An 18,709-nucleotide genomic window follows, 5' to 3' on the forward strand; every position below is an offset into this window, starting at 1 on the left:
ACAAAGAGCTCTGAGTCACATAGGCCCAACTCAGTTCACCTGCCTGCTGAGGAAATCAATAACTCTGCAAAACTTTAACACACTGTCCACCGTTATCAACCTTTGCTGGGCCAAGAACCTTTAACTTGTAAACTCCTTCATATAATTTTTCCTCCCCCGTGGAAGTTCATGAGCTATTCCGTCAGATTAAAGATTTAAATTTTAACCAGAAATTTATGTAATCCTGAAAGCATTTCAAGGTTTTCTATCACTAAACTCTAGTTAAGTTTGAATCTATGTTCCATTTCCAATGAACATCATTTTGCTTCCCTAAGATTTATTACTTCTGGGTTGAGTAGGATTAGGTCTTTATAGTTCTGTAGAAATCCCTTAAAGTGAGTATCACATTTTCTTTACTAAATTTGTTTTTTCTGTCAAAGAATTTGCTGCACCTCTTATGTGTCCAGCTCTTTCCATTAATTGCCACAGAGAATCCCACATTTAAGGAGATTCTACATTAAACATTCTATTCTAAGCAACTCGTGCAGGTATTTTCCTCTAACATAAGTTTCCTTGCTAAGAGGAATTCTGGCTCCAGTTATTCTGTTACCTGTACTACTTTACAGAGAAATTTTTTGAATGAGAACAAGTTGTGTCAGGTGGAAAATCACCACTTTGCAATGGTAATCTTCAGGAAACTATGAGGCAAGAGCTCCTGGAGTTGAAAGTCACACACACCTCCTTAAGATTTGAATTACATTGTCTACTGAATCAATTTAAAACATAATAGAATCAATAGCAAAATGGGATAGGTTAACACAGTTAGAATAGGGCACATGTTGGGTGGAATGACCACAAATGTACACTGTGTTACACAATATTAATATGTCCTGTCTCTTACTCTTTTTCTGCCACAACATCCTTCTCTGCTGATAATGTGGTTATGAGAATCAAAGGTAAGATTTGAGCAAGGAGATTCAGCAGAAAGAGGATGCCTGGAGCCAAGTATACTAGCTCTGTTGGAAGGATGAGCAGCCAGTATGCCTGTTCAGTAAATATAGCTTGCCTGTGATTTGCAGAGCAGCCATGCTTATTAACTACATTTCTGCAGCAGAGCACACAGGAGTTCCACATTGGATCATAATAAATGTCACCAACAGGTGATTTATTTAGGGATAATTTCACTGTCAAACTGAAGGGGGTATGATTTGTGCTTCTTAAGATTTTAGATTTACTGGTTCCTTCCATCCCTTTCTATCCATAATGGAACTCTTGCTTTTGTCTTTATCTACACCATTTATTCTATTTATCTTTTACTTTATATTATAGGTTGCTAACTTATATTTTCTTCTTAACAATTTTATGAATTTTTCTTTTGTCTCATAAGCTATTTTCTTGCTTACTCTGTATCCTTAATACATCCTATGATTTTCACCCATTCTACTATTTTTTCATCATCTTTAGCAGAATTGAATATTCTTAAATAATACAACACATTGCACTTTGATAATACAACTGTTTGAAACTCTGGCTATGTTTAATGAGGTAGAACATAGACACCACAAGGATTCTGAACTCTAGATTGCTCACATTCCATTCTGAAACTCATCAGCACTCATCCTGTTTCAGTTGCCATTGAAACCCTGTGTAATTACTTTTCAGTGACTGGTGTTAGGGATAATTTGTGTTCTGCAACGACACTTCTCTGGTTTCTGGTCAAATAGCTCCTTTAAAAAATTTTCCTTGCCCTATTGTAAGTTTTCAAGAGGATTCAGACATCCCCCAAGGTAGTCTATAATTTCAGATCACCGGTAGCTCTTGGAAGAAGACTAACTTCCAAGAAGATATAAAAGAAAATATAAACATCTTCTTTTTTGCCAGAGACAATTCATTCATTCTAATACATTTATTGATTATTACTGTGACCCATGTGCTCTTGCAGGTGTTTAGCATAGGACGATGAACAAAGAGGCCCCTGTACTTCAATAAGTAGAGACAGACTTGATGCATGCCTGTCAGATCTCCATTTGTGAGGAGTATAATTAATTGCCAATTACAGATCTTATGCTCTAAAATTAATCGTTTTTGCCAAGGGCATGCTTTCTGTTGTTTTTCAGTGCCAATGACCGAATGAGGCAAGGGTTTTAAGGTGATCACGTTCAGGAGGGTGATATGGTGCTTCTTTGATGGGACTTTTTGACGCAAGAACTTTACAATAGCCTTGTCAAGTCTCTTGGTCTATACAGCAGGCTAAGTTGCTTCATTCTTTCCTTTGTTCTTTTTATCCCTTGCCCAGGGCCAACTGGCATCAAGGTCTGATAACTTTTCAGACTCCCCCAGTTCCCCTCTGTTATCCCTCCAAGGCATTGTCCCTGGTAGGTCTCTTGCATGACTAATTTCATCTTGTCTGCATCTCAGAGAAGCCAGATGAACTTATAGAACAATGGAAATAAACAACAAAATATATAAGACATTACTTTTTGAAAAGTTCTATGGCGAAAAATGTGAAACAGGAAAATAGAGATAAGAAATAAAAGGTAAGTGGAATTGCTATTTTATGGTATTTGGGCAGTGGAGGTTACAGACCTCAGGAGGTGAAGCAGCGAATATGCAGTTATCTCAGGAGGGCTGTATTCCTGACCCTACACCAAGCCTGTCCAACCTGTGGCTCACAGGCTGCATGTAGTCCAGGATGGCTTTGAATGTGGCCCAACACAAATTCTTGAACTTTCTTAAAACAGTATGAGGTGTTTTTTTTTTTTGGCAATTTTTTTTTCACAATTTTTTTTTTTTTTTTTTTTTTTTTTTTTAGCTCATCAGCTATCATTAGGAATGTTAATGTATTTTATGTGCAGCCTAAAACAATTCTACTTCAATGTGGCCCATGGAAGCCAAAAGATTGCACGCTCCTTACCTAGACTTTGCATCTTAATCTTTGGGTATTGCTGTGATACACCAAATTAGGGGCAACATCTAGAGGAATAATGACAATGTATTTTTTTCTTATTCATGGATACATTTATCCTATTCATATTACCCCATGGTGTAGAAGGGCCATTGAGTAATATGGATCAAAGCTAAATAAAAGCACCAAATTAACATAGCCTTAGAGATGATCAAAGAAGAGACATCTAATAGAAGGTAATGAAATTATGTAAGACAATATTGTAAGTTGTCTTCTAGATACTGTGATTAGAGTTAGGAAACTTTTTGAGACTGTAGTAACTTAGGATAAATGAAGTTGCTGGAAATGCTTGAGTTTGCATACAATAGACGGGCTAGTCTGTTCACAATGGGGGAGTTGCTTACTTAGCTATACAAATAAAAGATTTCTCCTTTAAGCCAGAGGCAGAATATCAAGATATTGAAATCTGGATCTACTATGTAGATAAGTTATTTAATTGATTTTGTTCTTATTTTTCTCATTTATATAAAAATTGAATTTATTTTAAGTGATTAGACAATATATGTAAAGAATTTAGAACTGTACCTGGCTTATTATAAGAGCTAAACAACTATTAAAGCAAGTGAATTTTAAACAACCATGGAAAAAAGATATCTCAGCAATTCTAAAAGCATAGAAAATTATTGTTCATTAAAGAGCTATAGTTAGGAGTATGCAACAGATTCTTTAGTTGAATTTAATAACACAGATTGATTCAATTATTGATGAAGTTCTATTTTCACTTACGAGAAACTCTGAGAAGTATTTTACGGTATACTTGTTTCCTTTGACTTAGTTTTTTGAGATGTCATTGCAATCATATTGACTTAAGTATTGTGTGGATGGCATTATGTTTGCAATAAAATACAATAAGATAGTTTTTATTAACTACACAAGTCATAGTGATAAAAGAGCATGAGTATCCAGTATTTTAATTTCTCATTAGTCATTCATAGAAAAATTACTTTTGTGAAGTCCTCAAATAAAATAGCTCCTAAAAATAGTTATAATCAAGAAAGGAGACTTATAAAGTGGAAAAATTATAAGTTACTTGAGTTACCTTTTCAGTACAAGTTTATCTTGAATATATATTTATAGCTTGGGAAGCAAAGGTAATTTGAATTGAATAAATATTACCACTACTAATTTGAAGGATTAAAGAAATAAATTAAAATTTATCATTATTTATCCTTTGCAACATCCTTGCTATAATATCAAAGAAATTTTAATAAAAAAAGAGCCGTTACACTGTGGCACAATTTAGCCTCTATTTATGGCCATGGACAGATAGTCTATTCTTTTACTAATACCACATTGTCTTAAATATTGTAGTTTTATAGTAAGTCTTAAATTCTAGTAGAACTTTGCTCTCCTTCAGTAATAAGTTGGCTATTCTGCCATTCAGACTTTTTTCTTTTTTCTTTTTCTTTCTTTCTTTTTTCTATTTTTTTTTTTTTAGCTGGAGTATAGTTTTTATTTTTGAAGGAGATGAAGTCTCACACACTCTTGCCTTGGATAGTCTCAAACTTCTGTACTAAAGCAATCCTCTCACCTTGGCCTCTCAAAGTGCTGGGATTACAAGCATGAGCCACTGCACCTGACCCAGATCATTTTTAAATTAATGTTTACTCAAAAAGTGCCAATTTCCAAGGGAGGCAGGAAAACCTGAGAGTCATTTAGTTCACTATTAATGAACACAACATGTCTATACTTAATAACTCAAAAACAACCCGCCAAAAGAAAAAAAAAAAAACTCTTTAAGTTCTGCTGTGGAGAGTCCATTCTCCAAAAACACAAACTGTCTGTGCCCATAAGTAAAGGCTAAATTGTGCCATATTGTAATGACTCTTTTTTTATTAGGCAACTATATAAATAGAACAGAATAGTGAATCTATAAACTGACCCTCATAAACACAGTCAACTCATCTTTGATAAAGAAGAAAAGACAATACAGTGAAGAAAAAATAGTCTTTTCAACAAGTGGTGCTGGCACAACTAGGCATCCACATGAAAAAAAAATAATAATCTGGAAACGCTTCACAAAAATGAGCTCAAAATGGAATATAGATCTAAATGTAAAACAAAAAATGTAAAACTTCTGGAATATAACATAAGAGAAAATCTAGATGAGCTGGGGCATGGGAATGACTTTTTAGATATAATATCAAAGGCACAATCTGTGAAATAAATCACCAACAATCTGAACTTAATTAAAATCAAAACTGCTCTGTAAAATGAAATGTTAAGAAAATGAAAAGACCAGCCACAGACTGGAAAAAAATATTTGCAAAAGACTCATCTGATAAATGACTGTTTTCCAAAAATCTACAAACAACTTTTAAAACTTAACAAGAACAGGAATAAAGATGTTAATAAATGGACAAAAGAGTCAAATAGATGGCTCATCAAAGAAGGAATATGATGGAAAATAAGTATATGAAAAGATATTCAACATCATATGTCATTAGAGTATGGCAAAGTAAAACAACAATCAGACGTCATTATACGCCTATTAGAATGACCAGAATCCAGAACACAATACTAAATGCTGATGAGGATGCAGAGCAATAGGAACTCTCGTTCATTGCTGGTGGAAATGCAAAATGCTACAGCAAGTTTGGAGAATAATTTGTATAATTTGGCAGTTTACAAAATTAGACATAATCTTACCATACAATCTAGCAATAGCTCTCCTTACTATTTACTCAAATGAGTTAAAAACGTATGCTCACACATAAACCTGCATAGGGACATTTATGAACAGTTTTTCATAATTGTTGAAACTTGGACGCAACTAGGATTCCTTTGGTAGCTGAACAAACTGCTACAAATAAACTGGCACACCCAGACAATGGATTATTTTTCAGCACTAAAAAGAAATGAGCTAACAAGCCATGCAGAGATATGGAGGAATCTTTAATGCAAATTACTAAGTGAAATAAGGCAATCAGAAAAGATTACGTGCTGTATGATTCAAATGATATGACAATCTTGAAAAGAGAAAACTGTGGAGACAGTAAGAAACTCAGTGGTTGCAGGGGAAAAGAGGAGCTGTGATAGGCAGAGCAGAGAGGATTTTAGGACAGTGAAACTATTCTGTATGGTTCTACAATGGTGCATACTCATCATTATACATTTGATGGAAAAAAACAGAATATGTAACACCAAGAGTAAACACTAGTGTAAATGATGGACTACGTATGATAATGATGTGTCAATGTACATTGATCAATAGTAACAAATTCACTCCTGTTGTGCTGAATGTAGATGATGAAGAAGTTTGTGAATGTGAAGGGGCAAGTCTTACATAGGAATTCTCTGTATTTTCCACCCAGTTTTGCTGTGAACCTCAAAGTGTTCTAAAAGAATAAATTCTATTTTTTAAAAAAGATCCAATCTCTCATCTCAAATTTGTAAGTCCCAAAGGAAACTGTTGTTTTTATATGAGTAGGAAAATGATGCACTCTCATAATTATATAATGATTTTCTTATAAAAACTGTCATATCAAATATCAACTAAAGCAATAATCTATGTCTTTGAACTTTCAATAAAATGGATCAACCAGCAGCAAGATGGATGAGAAACAAAGACAAAATATTTAAATCCATTTGTATTAGAAATATTAAAATGAGACACTTCTGCACATATCCTACACAAATCATTTTCATAAAGGCACATCTTGTGGTGGATATACCCTAATGAGCAACACCTTTATAAAGTCTCCTCCCCTGATGTGAAGCAGAAGCAGTCACTTCCAGCTGGTAGAATAGGGCAAAGACAAGAGAATGTTGCAAATATAACCAAAATCCCAAATCAGCGGATTTTGAGTTAATTAAGAGGAGATTATATTGGATGGGTCTAATTCAAACAGGTTAAAGTTCTTAAAAGAGGGATTGCAGCCCTCGTAAGGTGAAAGAGCCTCTGTCCTACTTGCACTGAAAAACCAAGCTGCCATAAGTTATTCACCAATAAGAAAATGAATTTTGCCACCAACCCAAGAAACTTGAAAGCTTAATTTCCCCCAGTTAGATCTCTTATGAGAATATGTCTCCGCACATACCTTGACCACAGCCTTTGGATATCCTGAGCAGAGGAACCAGGTAAACCATATACAGACTCCTGGTTGATGGAAGCTGTAAGATAAGAAAATGTGTGATGTTTTAACCTAATAAGTTTCTGGTAATTTGTTATTCAGCTGAAGCAAAGTAATACAATTACTAAGAGTGTAACAGTGATTTATGAGTAATGAAAAATTACAACAAAAAAATAGCGTTTCAAAAACCAAATCCATAGTCTAAATTTTTCCCCTGACAATGTACATGTTCCACGTATTTTAAAATCTAATTTTAGGGAAATATATGGGATATAGATAGTCCTATTTGTTATACAGAAAGCTATTTATTATTTACAAAATAAAAATTTAAAGCTTACAAAATAATTAACTAGTACAATTTACCCTAGGAACGCAAAATAGGTTGATATTTTTAAGTTATCATTTGAATTCTCCACATTAATTGATTACAGGAAAAAAACTCTTGGTAGATTCAGAAAAAGCATCTGAGAAAAACGTATCAAATGTGACAGATTATAGCAACTTGATAAACTTCTCAAAAATCCAAGCAAAATCATCCTTAAAGAAGGGAAATGCAGTCATTTTCCTAGTATATGCAAAGTGCTAGCTTGCCCACTGATGTCACTAATAATCTACAGGGTACTGGAAGTCTTACCTGAAGAAATACGACACAACAATAGAGTAACAAAAAGTAGAAAATGAAAACAAGCTGGTAAATTTTTAATATAAATCTCATAATGATGCAGAAACTAAAAGAAAATCAATCTTTAAACTAAGATGTATTTAGCAGAGTAATTGTATCAAAATATAAAAGTAGTAGCATTTCAACGAATCAACAATAACAAATAATTAGTATGTTTTAAAATATGAAAGGAAACATTTAATATGACGGACATATTCATATATGAAGCTACAAAAAGTTTTCAAAACTTAATGAAGAAATTTGCTAAATGCTTTTGAATATTAGATTTTGACTCTTAAAATTTAAAAACCTCTGTGATGTCAAAAGCCAATAACCTTTTGACCATTTATTAATCAAATTATTAGATTTTTTTATATTGAGTAATTTGAGCTTCCTTTGTATTCTGGGTATTAATCCCTTGCCAGAGGAATAGTCTGCAAATATTTTCTCCCATTCCGTGTGTTGTCTGTTAACTTTGTTGATTATTTCCTTTGATGTGTAACTTTTTAACTTGATGTGATCTCATTTGTCCACCTTTCTGTTTCCTGTGCTTGTGGAATATTACTTGAAAAATATTTGCCCACTCTAATACCTTGAAGAGTTTCCCTAAAGTTTTCTTTTAGTAATTTTATAGTTTGAGGTTTTAGATTTAAGTCTTATTCCATTTTGATTTGGTTTTTGTATATGGCAAGAGATAGGGGTCTAGTTTCATCAATATACATTTCCCAGAAGAAGACATGCAAATGGCAAACAGGTGTATGAAAAGGTGCTCAACACCACTGATCATCAGAGAAATGCAAATCAAAACTATGATGAGGCTGGGTGTGTTGGCTCATACTTGTAATCCCAGCACTTTGGGAGACTGAAGCAGGTGGATTGCTTGAGCCCAGCAGTTCAAGACCAGTCTGAGCAACATGGTGAAACCCTGTCTCTACCAAAAAACAGTAATTAATGGGGCATGATGGTATGCACCTGTAGTCCCAGATACTTGTGGGGCTGAAATGGGAGAATCATCCGAACCCAGGAAATCAAGGCTGCAAGGGAGCCATGATTGTTCCACTACACTCCAGCCTGCCCTGCAGAGTGAAACCCTGTCTCAAAACAAAAAAAGAAACAAAAATCAAAACTACAATGAGATACCATCTTATCCCACTTAAAATGGCTTTTACTCAAAAGACAGGCAATTACAAATGCTGGTGAGGATGTGGAGAAAAAGAAACCCGCATACACTGTTGACGAAAATGTAAGTTAGTACAACCACTATGAAGAACAATGTGGTGATTCCTCAAAAAAATAAAAATATAACCACTATATGATCTAGAATCCCACTGCTAAGTATATGCCCCAAAGGAAGAAAATCAGCATATCAAAGAGGTATCTTCATTTCCATGTTTACTGCAGCACTATTCACAACAGCTAAGATTTGGAGGCAAACTAACTGTCCATCACCAGATGAACAGATAAAGAAAATGTGATCATACACACAATGGAGTACTATTTAGCCATAATAATGAAAAGATGAGATCCTGTCATTTGCAACAACACAAATGGAACTGCAGATTATTATGTTAAGTGGAATAAGCCAGTCACAGAAAGACAAACTTCACATGCTCTTACTTATTTGTGGGAGCTAAAAGTTAAAACAATTGAACTCATGGAGTCAGAGAGTAGAATGATGGTGACCAGAGGCTGGGGAAGAGTAGTGAAGGGTAGAGGAGAGCGGGAGGAGAGTGGGAACGGTAAATGGGTACAAAAATATAGTTAAATAGAATGAATGAGATCCAGATTTGATAGCATAACAAGGTAACTACAGTCAACAATAATTTATTGTGGATCCCAAAGTAACTAAGAGAGTATAATTAGAGTTTTTTGTAACACAAAGAAAAAATAAATGCTCTAGGCAATGGATACCCCATTTACCCTGAGGTGAATATTACCTATTTTATACCTGTATCAAAATAGGTCATGTACCCCAATAATATATACACCTACTATGTACCCACGACAATTAAAAATGAACCAGAATAATAATGTTAAAAAAATTTTAAAAACTGGAAACGGGTATTTACATATAAGACAACAAATGACGGCTGGGAGCGGTGGCTCATGCCTGTAATTTGGGAGGCCAAATTACAGCACTTTGGGAGGCCGAGGCGGGCAGATCACCTGAAGTCGGGAGTTCGAGATCACCCTGACCAACACGGAGAAACCCTGTCTCTACTAAAAATACAAAATTAGCCCGGTGTGCTGGTGCACGCCTGTAATCCCAGCTACTAGGGAATAAAGAAAGAAAGAAAGAAAGAAAGAGAGAAAGGGAAAAAGAGAGAAAGAGAGAAAGAGAGAAAGAGAGCGAGAGAGAGAGAAGGGAGAAGGGAGGGAGGCAGGGAGGGAGGGAGGAGGGAAGGGAGGGGGGGAGGGGAGGGAGGTGAGGGGAGGGGAGGGGAGGGGAGGGGAGGGGAGGGGAGGGGAGGGGAGGGAAGGGAAGGGAAGGGAAGGGAAGGGAAGGGAAGGGAAGGGAATGGAGTAGGAAATGGATATAAATGGTAAGTCTATATTAAAGTGTGTGTATTATTCTACCTTTATACTTTTCTGGATAATTATGTTACCCCCAATATACTTCCATCTTATAATTTACCTGAATGATAATAATAAAATCCTTGCAATGAATTTAAGCAGCCACATAGTGATGCTCTGAAAAAAAATGTATCTGCAAATGGAAGGTTAAATGACTTTATGAAAACTCAAGTCCCAACATTTTCATTATAGAAATGAAACACAGTTTTTCTTTCAAATAAAAAACTCACATTCAAGTTTGAGGAAATAAGTGTATGTTATTAGAATGTAAAGCATGGGAAGTGATAAGTGAGAATACTATGAAAACATGATGGAAGAAAATATGTTAGATTTGCTCAAGAAGAATAAAGGGGATAAAGCTTAAGCTAAATTTTAAAAGGCAACAATAAGATATTACTCAAGATAGGTGACTCGAATGAGAATACATTTCTAAAAGAAAACCTGCAGGAAAACCTAATTTTGAAGAGCACAAGGATAGACATAGATACTTCAAAAAACTATAATTTATTTTTCCTTAATCATGCTCCTGGCCATGTACTAAGCACTTTACGTGTATTTCTTTCCTACAAAAGTCTTGTAAGTATATATTAGAAGATAAAAGAATTAGACTTAGAGAATTTAAAAGGGTTAAATAAGAAACTCCTTATAGACACAAATATAAGCCTTTCCTGATTCCAAAACTCCTGTTATAAAAACTAATGGCAATAAACATTATGAGTGGCTTCATACAAGGCAATAAACAAAAACTTCCAAAAGGATTACAGATACAATAGAGAATTGAAATGAAAATTATACAATAGAGTGTGAATTAGAGAGTGGCAGGTAGCATTTATAGTGTCACTGAAATAGGATAGAGGAAGTCCGTATGTGTTCAGTTGCAGAATGATTAGGGAGTGAAGAGCCAAGGTTACTAGATGTACTATTTTAAATGACTGCACTGTGAATGAAAGCAAATGAGAGAACATTTACTAAAAAAATTGTACATGCATTTTTAATCTGAGAAAATTTTATGGATTTTGAAAACTATTTTGTAGTCTATCAACATGGTACTGGAAGTCATAGTGTGATAAGAAAAGACATTTTAAAAAGAGAGTGGCATTAATATTAGAAGGCAATAAATAAACTGTGTTTCTTCTACATATAGCATATATAGGATTTTTTAAAAATAGACAAATAATAATAATTAGTAAGGAAATTTAGCAAGGACAAAAATTAAATGTAATTCTCACTATAAGGAAAAACATGGAAAATAGAAGATAAAAATGAAACGTTTTCAATAGCATTAGAAAGATAAAATACATAGTAATATATCTAACAGAAGAAGAGCAATAACCTTTCAATATGAACTACAAAATGTAAATACCATCAATTAAAGACTCTAAACAAATACACTGTTCAAGGTTCAAGGTTTGGAAAAGTCAGTATTATAAACATGTAATCTCTCCTAATTAATATATTGATTCAATGCAACTCCAACAAAAATCCCAGCAGGTTTCTTGGCAAAACTAGATAAGCTGTTTTTGAAACTTATATGAAAAATAGAGCCAATAATAGTTTGAGAAATCTTGCAGAAGTATTAAAGAAGCTGAAGAACTTTTATTCTCAGATATAATTATCAAATATACATATATATTAAGTATGATAATATACAATTAACTTAGAAATAGACACCTAGACAAGAATATTATAAAGTGCCAGAAAAAGGCTTTGGAGTCTTTTGTGTGACTTATGGAGCCACATAAAAATGTGATATATATTGAAATGGGGAAGAATTTATTTTTGATACTGAGCCAATTAAACATCAAAAATGTAAATCGTGACTCTTACATCATTGTATTCACAAAACTCAATTCTCAGTGCATTGTAGACTCAAATATAAAAGAAAAATACTATTTTCTAGAAGAAAATATATTTCAATCTTTATGATCTAGGAATAAGCAAATATTTTTTAAACAGGACAAAAATATATAAACTATGTAGTAAAATATGAACGTTTAACCTACATTAATCTTAATCACTTTTATTCATCAAGATGCACCATTAAAAGAATGAATAGACAAATCACAGACTAATTTACAGTTTAAATTACTGAAAAATAACTTACATCCAGAATATATACAGTATTCTTACAAATCAGTAAATAACAGTCCATCAGTTTGTTACAACTGTTGCAACAAATAACCACAGACAGAGTGGCTTAAACAACAGAAATGCATTGTCTCAGTTTTGGAGGTTAGAAATCCAAGATCAATGTGTCACAGGGTTGTTCCTTCTAAGGGCTATGAATCAAAAAAAAAACAGTTTCATGTCTTTTTCCTAGCTACTGGTGGTTGGCTGGCAATGTGTGGCATTTGTTGACTTCAGCTACGGCATCCCAATGTCTTCTTTAATCGTCACATGGTATTCTCCCTATGTGTCTGTGTGTCAGAAATTAAACTTTCCCTTTCAATAAGGGCATCAAGTATATTATATTAGAGCCCACCCTACTTCAGTATGACCTCATTTTACCTGACTACATCTGCAATGACCTTACTCCCAAAGAAAGTCTCATTCTGAGGTTCTGGGGGCTAGGAACTCAACACGCGAATTTTTGAGGAACACAATTCAACCCATAACAGTCAGATAACTGAACAGATCAAAAATGCAAACACCAGAAAACTGGATCAGCTACAACACAGGAAAACATGCTCTACCTCATTAGTTAACAGAGACCTGCAAGATAAAATCACGATTAAATTTTAGTACACAAACACTAGGATGAATAAAATAAAAAAGACAATAGCAGATGTTGTTCAACTGTGAAGATTGCTTATAATAGCCAAAGAAAACCTGAAAACTCAACATTTATAGTAGATCACAAACACAGACACACACTTTGTTTGTATTTTCATGTAATAAAATATTTCATAACAATGATGAAAATTAACTATTGTTTGGATATCTCACTAAGTAAAAAATGCCAGATGCGAAATAATCTATACAGTAAAATTCCATCTTGCAGACTATACACAAATATGCAAAGTACTTAGTGTTGAACATCAGAAGGATTATCAACTTGTTGGAGAATTTTAGTGACTTGGAAGGAAGCTGAGGGTAGCTTCTGGGGGTTAGTGATGCTTTATTTCTTGATCTAGCTGATGGCTATAAGGAGAACTCATTTTATGAAAATCCATCAATTTGTACATTTACAATAACTTCTTTAAAGTTTTTGTATGTATATTCTCCTTCAATTAAAATTACATAAAACATTGGAAAGTTATTATACCATAGTGCTCAATATCACAAGAGTCTCTCTAGATAAATATAGTACATCTATATATTCAGTTTCAGGATAATTCTGTTTGAAATGAATAGATCATGTTTTTAATAAGAACATGAAAAAGTATGTGAAATAAAATATAATGTTTTTAAAAAGCTATTTTAGTGCTTTAAATGCAATAAACTTTGCAATAAAAAATTATACAATTTTACATATGGTCTTACTTGATTTTGCTTGTTTATCTTAGTGTGTCTAGCATAGTATATTTGCAAGTTGTTCAAATCCTTTTAGAAAAAAACACAAACACAACTATAAATCGCTGGAGTCACACTGACATATCCAGAAATACATTTTATTTATTTTCATAACAATCAGTATCATCAGGATAAATATTATCATAATATATAGGAATTTTAAAAATATAGTAATATTACAATAAGAATAATTCTGGAACTAAATGAAATCTCACTTTTAAAATTTTTTCTTATTTACTTATTTAAATAAAGTTTAAATTTGCATAATCATTTGAACGAGGGTTCCAGTATACTGATTACATAGTATATAATTCCTACATGCATGACATATCATCATTTCTATCATTATTAAAAGTTTTTAGATTTAATCAAAATTTGCTTCTATGTTGGGCAGTAGAAAACATATTCAGGCCTGGTCATGCCTTAAAATATTTATAAATAAGACTTGAAATCATATTTCAGTCAAAACTATCATCACTATGAATAATAGGAAAAAAACCCTTAAAGACAAGAATTATAAATACTAGGAAAAAAATGATCTCTTGCTTCTTCCATAGATCTTGACTAATAATGATTTTAAAAATATTTTCATGATAAGCCTGCTTGTGATTTCATATGTTTTCTTAAACAATATTTAAAAAAATAAATATCAGTTATTCAGAGTTGACATTAAAATAAAATCATTATTAATTCAAACTTAAGAATGTCAGCAATATGGCAAAGAAAAATCCTTGACCCCCATTCCTCTAAAAGAACGTTCAACTAGCAACTGTCGACAGACAGAACATCCTTTCGAAAACCTCGGCATCTGGAAACAAGCCTGAGACACCTGTGCAGTACGCAGAACTAAACAAAATCTAAATTTGATGGCTAAGAGGAATGGTCTCACTCCGACTGCACCCCCACCTCCCCTTCTACCAAAGTAGCATAGCACCAGATAAAGATTTTCCTGGGCTCACAGTTTCTATGAGGGGAAAAACGAACTTGAAACAGTTATCCGACTTCACTAGCATTCTGAAAAACTTCTCAGGAAGTGCACTGTGGTCTCACTTAATGAGGAATACTAGGAGAAATGGCATGCTTGATCACCCAGGAGTAAAACAAAGGAAATGACAAGGATTTTGGTGTTCCCACTGCATCCCGTCAGCTGTAGCACTTGGTCAGAGGCATCAACCAACCTCTTAGCACACTTACAGAGCTAAGCTTGTCACCTTTAAGAGCATGGTAGGAAACACAATCTAGCTCACACAGAGTGAGCCCTTAGACGAGTCTCCCCAGCCAACTCCAGAACCAACCACAAACCTGTCCAGTCAGGGAGACTCATGTCTTCACAGATTTCAGAGATGTGAAGGAGCTACACATGTTTGATCTGGGAAGGTAATCAGAGGTGCCACATGGCCAAAAAGCCTGGCCAATGACCCCACCCAGGCAGAGAGATTCCTGTCTTTGCAGATTTCAGAGAAGCAAAAGGAGCCAGACTGGTTTGACCCAGGAAGGCAAGCAGTGACCCCACACAGTCAAACAGCCCACAGAACAATCCCAACTAGGCAGAGAGACTCCCATTTCTGTACATTTTGAAGAAACTTAGAGGCTAGTCCTACTTGATCTGGGAAGTCAAACAGCCACTCAACTAAGCCAAAAGCCCACCCCACAGCTCCACCCAGACAAGGAGGCAATCTCAAATTGTGCGTTTGTAAGGAGCACAACCTAAGGTCCTGCCTGTTCAGAGTAGTGACTCCACCCAATCTTAGAGTCCAACCTGCAGCCCTGCTCAAGTGCAGATTTCAAATAGCAAAACTGCCCATCCAGGGAATATATATTGTGCCGGGTCTAACCAGAAGCCACTGAAGTATGAGCCAGCATACCACCTAATAGCAGAGTCCAACCAATGGTCTCACTGGTCAGCAGAACCAGATAGTAACTCCATTCAATATCAAAGCAAAGGCAGTGACCCAGCCAACTGGATAACTTATAACAAGCTCGCCTCTCCAGGATCATCACCAGCTGAAGCTTCCAGGACCACAGCCTAGACAATAGCTCTCTGTCTGCTAATAAATCTGTGCAGGACCAAAAAGGAACCTGTCTCTTCACATATGCAGGTCACAGCATAAGAATACAAAGATTATGGATAATCAGGGAAGTATAATTTCTCAAAAGGAAATAAATAAACCTCAAATAATGAATCCTAAATAAATAGAGATCTATGCAATGACTGACCAGTAAGACAGAATAATATTCATACAGAAGTTCGGTAAAGTTTAAAAATATACAGATGGAAAATTTAATGAAGTTTGGAAACCAATATTTGAAAAAAGTGAGATCAATATATAAGTAGAAACTAATAAGAACACAGTAGAAATCCTAGAAATGAATAATACAATGACTGCAATAAAAAATTTAACAGAAAATTTTAACAGAATAATTTATCAAGTAGAAAGAAAGAATCAGTAAGCAGAAAGGCAGATTTTAAATTATCCAGTCAGAGGAGAAAAAGACAAAAGAATAAAAAAGAATGAAGAACATCTATGGGAATTATAGGACACAAATAAGAGATCAAATGTTTTTATAATAGAATCAACAGAAGAAGAAGACAAAGGGAAAGGTCCAGTAACCACATTTAAAGGAATAATGACTGAAAACTGCATTAACCTGTGTTAGATACCAACACACATATATAGGATGCATAGAGGTCTCCAAGAAAATTAAATCCTGAGAGAAATACAACAAAACATAAAATAATCAAATTACCAAAAAAAAAAAAAAAAATTCTTAAAGCAGCCAAGTGATAAAAACACATGGCATATAATGCCAATATAACTATTAGTGGATTTATTAGCGGAAACCTTACCATCCAGGAGACAGTGCTATGATATATTCAAAGCACTAAAGGAAAAAAAAGCAACCAAACTGCCAGCCAAGAATACTTTAGTCAGCAAATCCATCCTTCAGATGTGAAGGAGATATAAACATTTTTCCAGACAAACAAAAGCTGAGGGAGTTTTATTTGTTTTTTAACTCCAAATCTGTCTTATAAAAAATGGTAAAGGAAAGAAAGAAAGCTTAAAGTAAAGGATGCTAATGAGTCACACACACATACAAATATTTTGAAAGTATAAAACTCACTGATAAAAATAGGTAGAGTCAAATAAAGAATACTCTAATACTGCAATGATTGTGTATGAATCATTTATATCTTTAACATAAAGATTAAAATACAAAATTATTAGAAATAGTAAAAATTAAAATATTTGTTAAGAAATATGCAACATTAAAAATAGGTAAATTGTGACATAAAAATTCAAAATATTGGAGGGAGTGAGGTCAAATTGTAGAGTCCTTTTTTTAAAAACATTAAGATCAGAGTTAATAACATCTCAGACATATAACAAGTTATTTTAAGCTGTTATATCTATGAAATATTACTTGTTAGCTTCATGGTATCCACAAAGCAAAAGCAAAAACCTTTAATAGCTACATTAAAAATAAAAGTTAAAAAAAATTCAAAACACACTACTAGAGAGAATTATTTAACCAAATACGAGGACAGGTAAAAAGAAAGAATCTATAAAACAATTAGAAAATTTTTTAAATGGCAGTAATACATCTGTACCTATCAATAATCACCTTGCATACTAATGGGTTAAATTGTACAAGTAAGAGGAATAAAACCCAGTGTTTTGCATGGGCCTGTAGTCACAAATACTCAGGAAGCTGAAGTGGGAGGATTGCTTGAGGCCAGGGTTGTGTACAAAGCTGTAGTGTGAAGTGATTGTGCCTGTGAATAGCCACTGCCCTCCAGCCTAGGGAACACTGAAAGAATCCATCCCTAAAATGATAAACCAATAAAGATCTTGAAAATGTAAAAATAAAAAGACAGAGTGGATGAATGGATTTTTAAAAGACCTAATGATATGCTGCCTATAAGACACAAATAGACTAAAAGTGAAAGGATAGAAAAAAAATATTTCATACAAATGGAAGCCACAACACAGTGAGAGTGGCTGTACTTATATCAGGTAAAATAGACTTTGGATTTTACAAAAGAAGCAGAAATGAAGTTCATGACATAATGATAAAGGGGTCGCATCAGCAAGAGAGTATAACAATTGTAAATATATATGCACCTACCATTGGAGCACCTAAATATATAAAGAAAATATTAATAGAGCTAAAGAGAGAAATTGACTATCATACCAAAATAGTAGGGAATTTCAACATCTCACTTACAACAATGGACAGATTATCCAGTAAAAATAAATTATAAAAATAACATTAGATTTAAACTACACTCTAGATGAAATGGGCCCAGCAGACATTTGCAGAACAGGTACAAAATATACATCCTTCTCTGCTGCACACAGAACATAGATCAAATATAGATCATATATTAGATCACGAGACAAAATGAAATTTAAGATTAAAATTACATCAAGTATCTCTACTGAGCACAATGGTATGAAACTAAAAATCAATAATGGAGGAAATACAAAACCTTTACAAATATGTAGAAATTAAACAAAATGTTCCCAAACAACTGATGAGTAAAGACATTAAAAGGAAAATTTTTAAAATGTTAAGACAAATGAAAATGGAAATGAAACACAACAAAACCTATAAATACAGTTAAACACATTTCTAAGAGGGAAGTTTCCTGCAATAAAAACTTACACCAGAAGGAAAACATCACAAATAAACTACCTAACATAGCACCTTAAAGAACTAGATAAGAACACACTAAACCCCAAATTATTGGAAGAAAATAAATGATATTCAAGAGGAAATAAATTAAATTGAGACAAAAACTTAATAAAAAAATGTTGATAAAATAACTAGTTGTTTTTTGAAAAGATAAACAATATTCAAAAACTTTTGATGACTCTAAGGAAAAGTGAAAGACAACTGAAATAAATAAAATTAGAGATAAAAAAGAAGACATTAGAATTG

General features: G+C 33.7%; 1 long non-coding RNA gene across 1 annotated transcript in view; it reads right to left on the reverse strand.

Annotated features, from left to right (window-relative positions):
- Positions 1-6,925: 6,925 nt before the first annotated feature.
- LOC126951017 (uncharacterized) overlaps positions 6,926-18,709 on the reverse strand; it is a 34,085-nt gene continuing 22,301 nt past the window's right edge. Inside the window, exon 3 of the long non-coding RNA XR_007724337.1 lies at positions 6,926-7,057. This is a non-coding gene — a long non-coding RNA (uncharacterized LOC126951017). The remainder of the gene's footprint in view (positions 7,058-18,709) is intronic.

This window comes from Macaca thibetana, chromosome 3 (assembly GCF_024542745.1).
Source record: "Macaca thibetana thibetana isolate TM-01 chromosome 3, ASM2454274v1, whole genome shotgun sequence".
Taxonomy (NCBI): Eukaryota; Metazoa; Chordata; class Mammalia; order Primates; family Cercopithecidae; genus Macaca; species Macaca thibetana.